This window comes from Choloepus didactylus, chromosome X (assembly GCF_015220235.1).
Source record: "Choloepus didactylus isolate mChoDid1 chromosome X, mChoDid1.pri, whole genome shotgun sequence".
Lineage (NCBI taxonomy): Eukaryota > Metazoa > Chordata > Mammalia > Pilosa > Megalonychidae > Choloepus > Choloepus didactylus.
Genome location: NC_051334.1, coordinates 47379484 through 47390616, shown reverse-complemented (window position 1 = coordinate 47390616; position 11133 = coordinate 47379484). Strand labels below are relative to the sequence as shown.

General features: G+C 37.9%; 1 pseudogene; it reads right to left on the bottom strand.

Annotated features, from left to right (window-relative positions):
- Positions 1 to 5736: 5736 nt before the first annotated feature.
- Positions 5737 to 6611, bottom strand: LOC119522926 (annotated as a pseudogene).
- Positions 6612 to 11133: the final 4522 nt, after the last annotated feature.

The following is an 11133-nucleotide window of genomic DNA, read 5'->3' as shown; positions in this document are numbered from 1 at the left end:
CCCCAGGTGTTCCTGGAGATTCAAGGCCGTCACAAGAGTCTAAGCCTTCATTTCGGATCCATCCCAGACCCTCTCTCTCGCTGACCCACAAACCACCAGACTTGGCGCAGTGTCCCTGGGTTTTCCAAGCGGGCCCTCTTTCTCAGCTGTGATCTTCCAGGACCTCTGCTGAGGGAAGGCTGTGCTACATCACAACTGTGTGCCATCCCTCAAGGGAAGCCCCGGGCCACCCTGCCGTGCTGGGGCACTCTCAGCCTGACACAAAAATGGTTGAAAGGGGTGTCTCTACAACCCCCTCTCTTCGCACAGTTCCTCCTTCCCAGCTCCAGGACAACTGGCGGGGCTCTGGGCTGTGGGCACGGCTCCAGGCAGGAGTTTATCCAGCCCTCTGGGGATCCAGCTACAAGCCGCAGGGCTTCTCCCTCCCTCCGGCTCTCCCCTGCACTCCCCTGGTCCCAAGGGTGTCTGCCACAAGCTATCCTCCACGGCCGACACCGAGAGGCTGGCTCAGCTCACTCCTGTCGTGTTTCGCTGCACGGTTTCCACCATCGGCAACTGTGGCCGCTCCTGGGTTTTTCCCCTTTTTTTTTTTAAAGGACCAGTCTGTCTCCAGCCGTCAACCCCCGGCTTCCCCACACCACAGCATGGCTGCGGGTCTTCCAGCCAGCTTACTCACTCGTTTTGGAATGCAGACTCCTGGTTATACCAAGTATACGGCCCCTGTGGTGCTAGGAGGCCTCATCCAACGGGCGCATCACTGAAACTGGTACTCTGGGTCACTTTCTGTTTTTTTTCTAGTATTTTTCACGGAGATATTTTTTTTTTCCTGTCTCACCTGGCCACCATCTTAGGTTCTCCCAAGAGTGACATTTTGAAGAGGAGCTGCAGCCTAGAGAGAAACATCATGGGAGAAAGCCATTTTGGAACCAGAACTTGGAACAGATGCCAGCCACATGCCTTCCCAGCTAACAGAAGTTTTCTGGATGCCATTGGCCATCCTCCAGTGAATACCCTTTGTTGATGGACACTTTATGGCCTTAAGACTGTAACTGTGTAACCAAATAAACCCTCTTTTATAAAAGCCAATCCATTTCTGGTGTTTTGCCTTCTGGCAACATTAGCAAACTAGAACAGTGGGTCTTAATTAGTTTACTAGAGTCCTTAACAGAGATCAGAGAGAATACAGACCCAGATTCTTGGAGATGCAGACAAAAAGACATTTGGAAATGCTAAGAGATGAAGCCCAGAGTTTGGCCTGGAGAAACTGAGAACTCAGAGATGCTTAGAGAGGAAATGCCCAGAGACATTGAAACCAGAACCAGGAGAGAAGCTAAGAGATGAAATCCAGATTCTGCCCTGGAGAAGCTAACAGAGGACACCCAGACACTTAGAGAGAAACACCCTGGGAGGAAAAAGTAAGGATGCACAGGAGCTGAGAGAGAGAGAAGCTAAGACAGAAGGCCAGGGACATTTTGGAGAAAGCAACAGAAGCCAAAAGGTAACCATGGGAGAGGTCCAGCAGACTCCAGCCATGTGCCCTCCCATGTGACAGAGGAATCCCAGGTGCTATCAGCCTTTCTTCAGAGAAAGTATCATCCTATTGATGCCTTAATTGAGACATTTTTATAGCCTTAGAACTGTAAATTTGTGAACTAACAAACAACCATTTTGAAAGCCAATCCATTTCTGGTATTTTGCATTGTGGCAGCTTTAGCAAACCAAACACTCTGTTTTACTTTTTTAGTGGTTGACATGGTTTGAAATATTCATCTTTAACTTATCGAGTCCAAGTTCACAGAATCTTTTATCACTTCACATATAAGAACCTTGAAACACAATGCTTTCATTTTCCTGTCCTTCCTTTGCACTAATTTTGTCATCCTTTTTGTTCTTTAAAAGCACCACAATATATTATTGAATTTGCTTTAGATTGACAATTACCTTTTTAAAATGAGAAAACAAAAGTCTTTAATATTTATCTGCCTGTATATATACCATTTATTGCTCTGTATTCCTTTGTGGAGATCTAAATTTCCATCTGGTATCATTTCTCTTTCTCTTTATATATTCTGGATATGATAGCCTTATCAGATATATGATTTGCAAATATTTTCTTTCAATCTGGGAGTTGTCTTTATTTTCTTGATAGTGCCTTTAATGCACAAAAGGTTTTAATTTTGATGAAGTGCTATTTGTCTATTCTTTTGTTGATTTTTTGTGTCATATTTAAGGGACCATTGCCTAATCTAAGGTCATGAGGATTTCCATCTATGTTTCCTTCCATGAGTTTTGCATTTAGATATTTGCTCCATTTTGAGTTTATCTCATGTTTTGCATATGGCATGAGAAAAGGGTCCAGATTCATTCATTTGTATGTGAATATCCAGTTGTACAGCACCATTTGTTGAAAAGACTATTCTTTCCCCCATTGAACAGTCTTAGCATCATTGTCAAAAATCAATTGACCATGGGTTTATTTCTGAACTCTCAATTCTATTCCATCAATCTGTATGCCAGTATCACACTGTTTTGATTACTGCAGTTTTGTAGAAATTTTGAAATCAGGAGGGTGAGTTCTTCAACTTTGTTCTTGTTTTCAAGATTTGTTTTGGCTGTTCAGGTTCTTTTTATTTCCATATGAATTTTAGGATCAGCTTGTTCATATCTGCAAAAAGTTGGAATTTTGATAGGGATTATATTTAATCTGTAGATCGGTGTCGGGCATATTGCCATTTTAACAATCTTAAGTCTTCCAATTGATGATCATGGGTTGTCTGTTTATTTAGGTCATCTTTAATTTCTTTCAACAACATTTTGTAGTTTTCAGTGTACAAGTCTTGTACTTTTCTGATTTAATTTATTCCTAAGTGTTTTATTCTTTTTGATGCTATTGTAAATGGAATTGTCTTCTTAAATTTGTTTTCAGATTGTTCATTGCTACAGTATAGAAATACAACTGATTTTTATATATTGATCTTGTACCTGCAACTTTGCTGAATTCATTTATTAGATCTAATAGTATTTTTTGTGGATTCTCCATGGGTTTATATATAAAAGATTTCATCTGCAAATATAGTTTTACTTCTTCCTTTCCAATCAATATGCCATTTATTTCTTTTTCTTACCTTAATGCCCTGACTAGGGCTCCCAATACCACTTGAAAAGAAGTGGTGAGAGTGGACATCCTTCTCTTATTACTGATCTTAGGGGAAAAGCTTTCAGTCTTTCACTATGAAGTATGATGTTAGCTGTGGTTTTGTATAGATGTCCTTGAGAAAATTCCCTTCTATTCCTAGTTGTTGAGTGTTTTAATTTTGAAACAGTGTTGAATTTTGTCAAACAACTTTCTGCATATATTAAGGTTATCATGTGGGTTTTGTCCTTTATTCTATTAGTATGATGTATTGCATTGATTGATTTTCTTATGTTGAACTACCCATGTATTCCTGGGATAAATCCCAGTTGCTCATGGTGTAAAATCCTTTTAATGTGCTGCTGAATTGGAATTACTAGTGTTTTGCTGAAGAGTTCTGTATATATATTCATAAGGGATATTGGTCTGTAGTTTTCTTTCCTTGTAATGTCTTTGGCTTTGGTAATAGTGGCCTCATGGAATGCATTAGAAAATGGTCCCTTCTCTTCTATTTTTTTTTTGGAAGAGTTTGTGAAGGATTTGTGTTAATTCTTCTTCAAAAATTTACTAGAATTCACCAGCAAAGCCATCTGGGCCTGGTCTTTGCTTTGTTGGAAGATTTTTGATTAGTGACACAATCCCCTTATTTGTTAAATATATATCAGATTTTATATTTCTTCTGAGTTAGTTTTTGTAGATTGTATTTTTCTAGGAATTTTTCCATTTCATCTTTGTTATATAATTTGTTGGTATATGATTGTTCATAGTATTCTTATAATCTTTTTTTTTTATTTCTGTAGGGTCTGTAAAAATCTCCACACTTTCATTTCTGATTTTAGTAATTTGAGTCTTCTTTTTTTTTTCTTTATCAGTTTAACTAAAGGTTTGTTAATATTGTTGATCTTTTCAAAGAAGCAATACTGGTTTTGATGATTTTCTCTATTGCTTTTCTATGAACTATTTAATTAATTATTGCTCTAAAGTTGTTTCCTTCCTTCTTCTTGCTTCAGGTTTAGTTTGGTTTTCTTTTTCTAGTTTATTAAGGTAGATTTTATTTGAGTTTTTTTTTTTTTAATACAGGAGTTTGTAGCTCTAAATTTCTGCTAAACATTGCTTTATTTGCATCATTCAGTTTGGTATGTTGTATTTTCATTTTCATGCATCTCAAGATGTTTTCTGATTTCCCTTGTGAGTTCATATTTGACCCATATGGTTATTTAGCAATGTGTTCTGTAATTTCTACATCTTATGAATTTCCAAATTTCTTTCTGTTTTCCATTTCTAATTTTATTCCACTGTGGTCAGAGAACATACTTTGAATGAATTAAATCCTTTGAAGTCTAAAGAGGCTGTTTTATGGCCTAGGTCTATTCTCAACAATGTTCCATGTGCACTTGAAAAGAATATGTGTTCTGTTGTTGTTGGGTGAAGTGTTCTATTGATGTTTGTTAGGTCTAGTTGGTTTAGAGTGCGTCTCAATTCTTCCATATCCTTATTGATTTTCTCTGTAGTGTTCTATCCACTTTTTTATTTTTTATTTTTCCCACTTTTAAAGTAGGGTATTGAAATCCCTAACTTTCATTGTTGAATTGCCTTATTTCTCCCTTCAATTCTGTGAGTTTTTGCTCTATATATTTGGGGGCTCTGTTGTTAGGTGTTTATAATTTTTATGTTTTCTTGATGAGTTGATCCTTTCATCATTATATAATGTCTTTCTTTGTCTCTCATAAAATTATTTTATTAAAATATATTTTGGTTGATATTTACATAGCCATTCCAGCTCTCTTTTTGTTACTGTGTCATGAACTATCATTTTCCATCCTTTTACTTTCAACTAATTTGTGTCTGTGACTCTAAAGTGGGTCTTTTGCAGACAATATTGAGTTGAATCACTTTTTAAATACATTCTGCCAGTCTCTGCCTTGTAATGGAAGAGTTTAATCCATTTAAATTTAATGTAATTACTGTTTAGGAAGGGCTTACCTCTGCCATTTTGCTTTTTGTTTTGGAATGCACTATATCATTTTTCCCTCAGTTTCTCTATTTTGCCTTCTATGTGTTAAACATTCTATAGTGTACCATTTTAATTCCTTCATCATTTCTTTTACTGTATATTTTTCAGTTGTTTTTTTGTGGCTGCCTGGGGATTTCAATTAACATCTTAGTTTATAAAAATATTTTTCTGATTAATACTAACATTATTTGTATTCAGTAGTATGCAAAAACTATAGATATGTCCCACCCCCTTAATTCTGATATTAAAATATTACAATGTTATACAATGTGTGTCCATCAATAAAGATTTATAATTTTTTTCAGTTTTCATAAAGGTCAATTTCATTGTTGGTGGATAGCACATTTAACAGTTAAATACAATTAAATAATATATAGGTGACTACACAACTGCAGCATTGGTAACTAGATAACCAATTCAACTAGAAACCAGCTAACAAGTAACTATCTAAGTATTTAAAATACAGCTCTTGCTTAGGTCATCCTTTGTTTTTATCACCTTCTTGGGGGAAAAAAGCCTGCTGGTCACAATTGAAATATATTAAGGCCAAATCTTCTGATATCAATTCCCAGATGTTTCTTCAGGTGGATTAAGCCTCCAACTCCAGGACAAGCCCAAGTTTGTGGTCTCCAGCATTAATGCTCTTCCCGTCTACCAGAGCAGACAGCATAAGCTTCACACCAGGCCACAGAGTCGCCTGAGTGTAGCCCACCCTAATTAAACTAGAGTTGTTGACTTTTGTAGAAATAGAAGCAGTGGGATCCAACTGATATTTAGCTGCAATGCCAAAATGAGTGCAGTTGATACCCAATGTCCAGGCAAGGTTTACTGAAGTGTCAAGATCTTCACATATTTTCTGATAAATTGATCCTCTGAATTCTGTCCCATCATTGACATTAGTGTGTAGCTGGAATTCTCCAGTCCTGTAGCCTACTGCAAAGTTATTCCTTGTTAGCTCTGATTTGGCACTGTCAAAAGTCATCTGTTAACCAGCAAGCCAGCCCTCATAACCAAAGATTGCTGTACCATGGGTTGCAGGTCCAGCAAAATCAAATTCAACATCATTACCAAGGTTTATACACTGCTCTTGTAAGAAGACTTGATTTTACTACTTTTCTTTCCCATGTTTGGTGAGAAGGTGGTATCAAATGTCAGTTTCAAACCTTGACAAATCTCATCTTTCATTATGATTTCTTTTCCCAGAGTGTTATCAGTGTTCCATTTTTCTGTGAAAGTGAGACCATACTCACACCATTTGTATTTGGTCTCCAAGGTCCCAATAACTGTATTAGATGAACCAGATGTTGAGAATTCCATGCCATTGCATGACTTTGTTTTCACACCCAGTTTCACCAAGCCAAAACCAAATCCTTTGTTGAAAGTATCTCTGGCAGCTTTGCCAAGGTCAGCATATGATGGAGGAATACACATTGGCCTCACATAGCTCTGCCCATAGGTCACCATGGTGAGGCCATGGGAAGGGGTGATCTGATTGTCTTCTGAGGGGGGCCACTACCACTGTTCCATTCATGGGTGAAGCTGCTAGACTTGTTCAAGACAAGACTGCCAGATTATAATTATTGACTTATGCTGTTATCTTTTAAATCAGGTAGGAAGCAAGAGGAGTTAAAAACAAAAAAAATAATTAATACTGTCTTTTATGTTTACCTATGTTCTTATCCTTACTGCTATTCTTTATTTCTTTATATGACTTTGAGTTACTACCTAGTACCCTTTCATTTCAGCCTGAAGTACTCTCTTTAGAGTTTTTGTAGGGCAGTTTTGTTGGCAATGAACTCACTCAGTTTGTGTACATCTGGAAATGTCTTCTATTAGCCTTGAATGATAGAATTTAAGAATATAGAATTCTTGGTTAACAAACATTTTTCATTCAGCACTTTGAATATGTTTCCCCACTGCCTTCAAGCCTTCCTGGTTCCTGATGCAAAATCAGCTTTTGATCTTGTTGAGGATCTCTTATGCCTGATAAGTTGCTTCTGTTTTGCCACTATCAAGGTTCTCTCTTTGACTTATGACAAATGTGTCTCAATGTAGGTCTCTTTGAGTTTATCCTACTTGGAGTTCATTGAGCTTCTTGAATATGAAGGTTAATGTTTTTCATCAAACTTATGAAGTTTTCAACCATTATTTTTTCAAATATTCTTCCTGCCCTTTCTCTCTCTCCTTTTCTTCCAGAACTCCTATTATACATATGTTGGTATTCTTTATGGTGTCCTACAGATCTCTTACATTCTGATCATATTTCTCCACTTTTTTTCTTTGTGTTCTTTTGAGTGGATAATCTCAATTGATATATATTCAAGTTCACTTGTTATTTCTTTTGACTGATCAAACCTGCTGTGGGTCTCCTCCAGTGAATTTTTCACTCCAGTCATTGTACTTTTCAATCCAGAATTTCTATTTGGTTACTTTTTATAATTTCTTTCTCTATTTGATATTCTCCATGTGGTGAGATATTATTTTGCTTTCCTTCAATTCTTTAGCATGGTTTCCTTAAGCTCTTTGAACATATTTAAAATGGTCTTTGTCTAGTAAATATTAGACAAAGACTAAATACTGGGTTTCTTCGGGTTCAGTTTCTATTGATTGCTTTTTTCCCCCTGTGTATTGGCCATACTTTATTTCTTTGCATGCCTCATAATATTTTTTGTTGTTGAGACTTGGACATTTTAAATATTATAATGTGGCACTCTGGAAATCAATTCTCCCCCTTCCCTAGGTTTGTTATTGTTCATTTGTTTGTTTAGTGACTTTTCTCAAATATTGTAGAGTTTGTTTTCTTTATTGTGTGTGCAGTCACTGAAGTCTCTGTTGCATTAGCTTGGTGGTCAGCTACTGATTAGACAGAGATTTCCTTACAAGCTCAGAACCAAAAAATCTCCCAGTCTTTGCAGAGGGGGTCTGTGTGTGTATGTTGGACCTTGCTTTCCACACTCAGTCAGGCAGGTTACAACTCTGCCTTTATCCTTTATTTCCTGCTTATGCAGAGCCTCAAGGCCAGCCAGAGGTGAGAGCCTAGGCCCTTCTCAGGTCATTCCTGAAGATGTGCACAGCCATGGGCATGCATGTGGTCTTCTATATTCCCAGGAATACACCAGAGATTTTAAAAGCCCCTATTCCTCAAAGCATGTCATTCTTCAGTCTTTCATCTGAAGCATTTTGGTTAGTCTATTGCTTGCTTCAACTGTTACTTATTGCTTCATGTGACTAAAACATTTGCCTGTAAATGTTTTCAACAAATCCCCCTTGGGTAGTGGCTTTAGCACTTGGTGAGTTCCGAGTTAGGTAAGATAAAGACAAGCCTATTGAGTGAGTGTTCCAGGGAACCAGCAAGCAGAACATCTAAGTACAATTCTTTCCAAATGATGCCTGATTTCCCCCCTCCCTTGGTACTGGTACCAGTGTAGTGGGCTGTTATTTTTAAGGCTACCACTGAACTGGAGAATGGAGAATGGGACTAGAGTAAGTTAAAATGGCACAAAACTCACTGTTCTTACCAAGAACCAGACTTTTTTTTATATAGTGCTCTCTGGGTTGCTGCAAATTTTTGGTTAGCATTTTGGTTTGCTAATGTTGCCATTTTGCAAAACACCAGAAATGGATTGGCTTTTAAAAAGGGGGTTTATTTGGTTACAAAGTTATAGTCTTAAGGCCATAAAGTGTCCAAGGTAAGGCAGCAACTATAGGGTACCTGAATCCAGAAAACCTCTGTTAGCTGGGAAGGCACGTGGCTGGCATCTGCTTGCTCCCAGGTTGTGTTTCAAAATGGCGTTCTCCAAAATGTCTGCATCATCTTCCAACAGCCATCTTCAAAGTGTTTGTCTCAGCTACAGCTAGCTTCTGGGCCTGTGTGGCTCTTTTAGTACTCCAGTAACCAATCAATGCCAACACTGAATGGGCAGGGCCACAACTCCATGGAAACATTCAGTCAGAGGTCACATCTTAACCAAAGACTCTCTTTTGCATTGAATCCCTCTCCTGCTTCAAACCCCTGACTTCCTCTTCCACCACCCAGCTGAGGAAACCTCTGTTTTACAAGGGCTCATGTGAAAAGATTAGGTCCACCCAGATAATCACCCTTTTGCCATGTAATTTAATACAATCACAGGAGTGGTATCTCCTCATATTTACAGGTTCCACTCACACTCAAAGGGGATGGATTATACAAGGAAGAGTATCTTTGGGGGTCATTCTTAGAATTCTGCCTACCACAACTGTTATTGTTCGTTTTCTCTCTTAAACATCACATTTTCCTGCCTTTTCTCTTGTCTAGTATATTTTTTCTCTAGGATATTGTGTATTAAAAAGAGTATGAGGTTATAGTTGCCTTTTCCTCTATTCAGCAGAAAAAGGGAGGGACTGCTCACCTCAAACCAATCAGGGCTGGTTTACATTGTTGTTAAGACAGTCCAGCTCTTGTTTAACACTGTTTCTTGGGTTTGTCCCTCCTGCACTTTTGCTTGAGAACCTTCTGAATCTCTGTCTCCTCAGACCTGAATGACTGCTGGTGACTTAGTTCTCTCCTTCAGAGGTTTTTAGCTTAGCTCTTTATCCTCTACACCCATAAATAATTGCAGCAGGCCCCTTTCTCTACTGGGACTGTTTCCAAAGCACAGTGAGAGTCAGGAAATTTCACTTTGCCATATCAGTGCAGTCCCTAACCTCCAACCCCATTACAAATTCAACAAATGTCCTATGGACAAAAGTAGTCATGTGCTTTGGTCTCCTCTAGTTCCTTAGTCAGTCCTATATAACCTCTAAAAGCTCTCTGAATCTCTTTCCCCTTGTAAAGTCTGTCAGCCTGGTTGAGACCCATCCCCAGCTCAAACTCAGTGTGCCCCCAGGGAAGATAATGACCCACAGCTGTCAACTCACCTAGACAAGGCATTTCCTGCTCTGGAATTTTAATTCCTCTAGTCCTCATTGCTTCTGCAGCTCTGCAATATCTTTAAACTAATTTTTAAGTGTATCCTTTTTCCCCCTAGTTGTTGCAACATGACTGCTGGTCTGGCAGGACCAACTACAATATACACAAAAATGGAAGTCTGCTCATTACTTTCAAAAATGAGAAGTATTAAATAACCACATATGATGTTCCTTCCTCTTTTCCCTGGGTGAAGTCTTGAAGTTTGATATTGTGGAAGAGCACACAAATTGGCTTCACAAAGGAGCCATGGAATGTGAATCAGAATAGGTGTCTCCTAGTGCCTGCTATAACTTACCATCTATGAGACTTAAGTAAATACACTCCTTATGATTTTGTTTCCTCATCTGTAAAATACATAGGGTGTGTGTGTGTGTTTGGGGGAGGGGATACTGTCATCATCCTCCCTACTTAATCGGGTTGATGTGAGAATCAAAAGAATTCATCAATGTAATGCTATTTTATTTAAATGAAAAGCCTTAACTTATGTAAAGAATCAGTATTAAGAAATACGAATCACAGTATATGTTGAGGACTGGTGACAAAGAGCAGGGGAAAAAGAAGAAAAGAGAAAATGAGCATTCAATAGCAATCACAAGGATCAAAATGAAAAGTACTTTGTATTTGATGTCTGACAGTTTGGGTTTGAGTCACAGTTTGTTTTTATGACCTGTGGGACCTTTACTCATTCACTGAAATGCTTCTCACCTGCAAAATTTGGTAGCTTATAACTGAGGTCACAGGAATTTGTGAGGATGAAGTGAAAAAGTAAAGATGAGTATGTTTTAATTTTCATGAGAAAATCACTATAAAAATCCAAGTCACAAGATATCCGTTTTCAAAGGTACAATATATTCTTGTAACGAAATCAAGAAGACTACCACCTGGAAAATGAATAAGAAATATGTGTAGATATGTCAAAGTGGGATTATCTGTGTCGAATAGAAAGTAGCAGAATAATGTCATATAATGAAGATGTGACTGGATAGAAAAATGGGAAGAAGGGAGGGAAAGAAAGAAAAATAAGAAAAGTATGTAAAA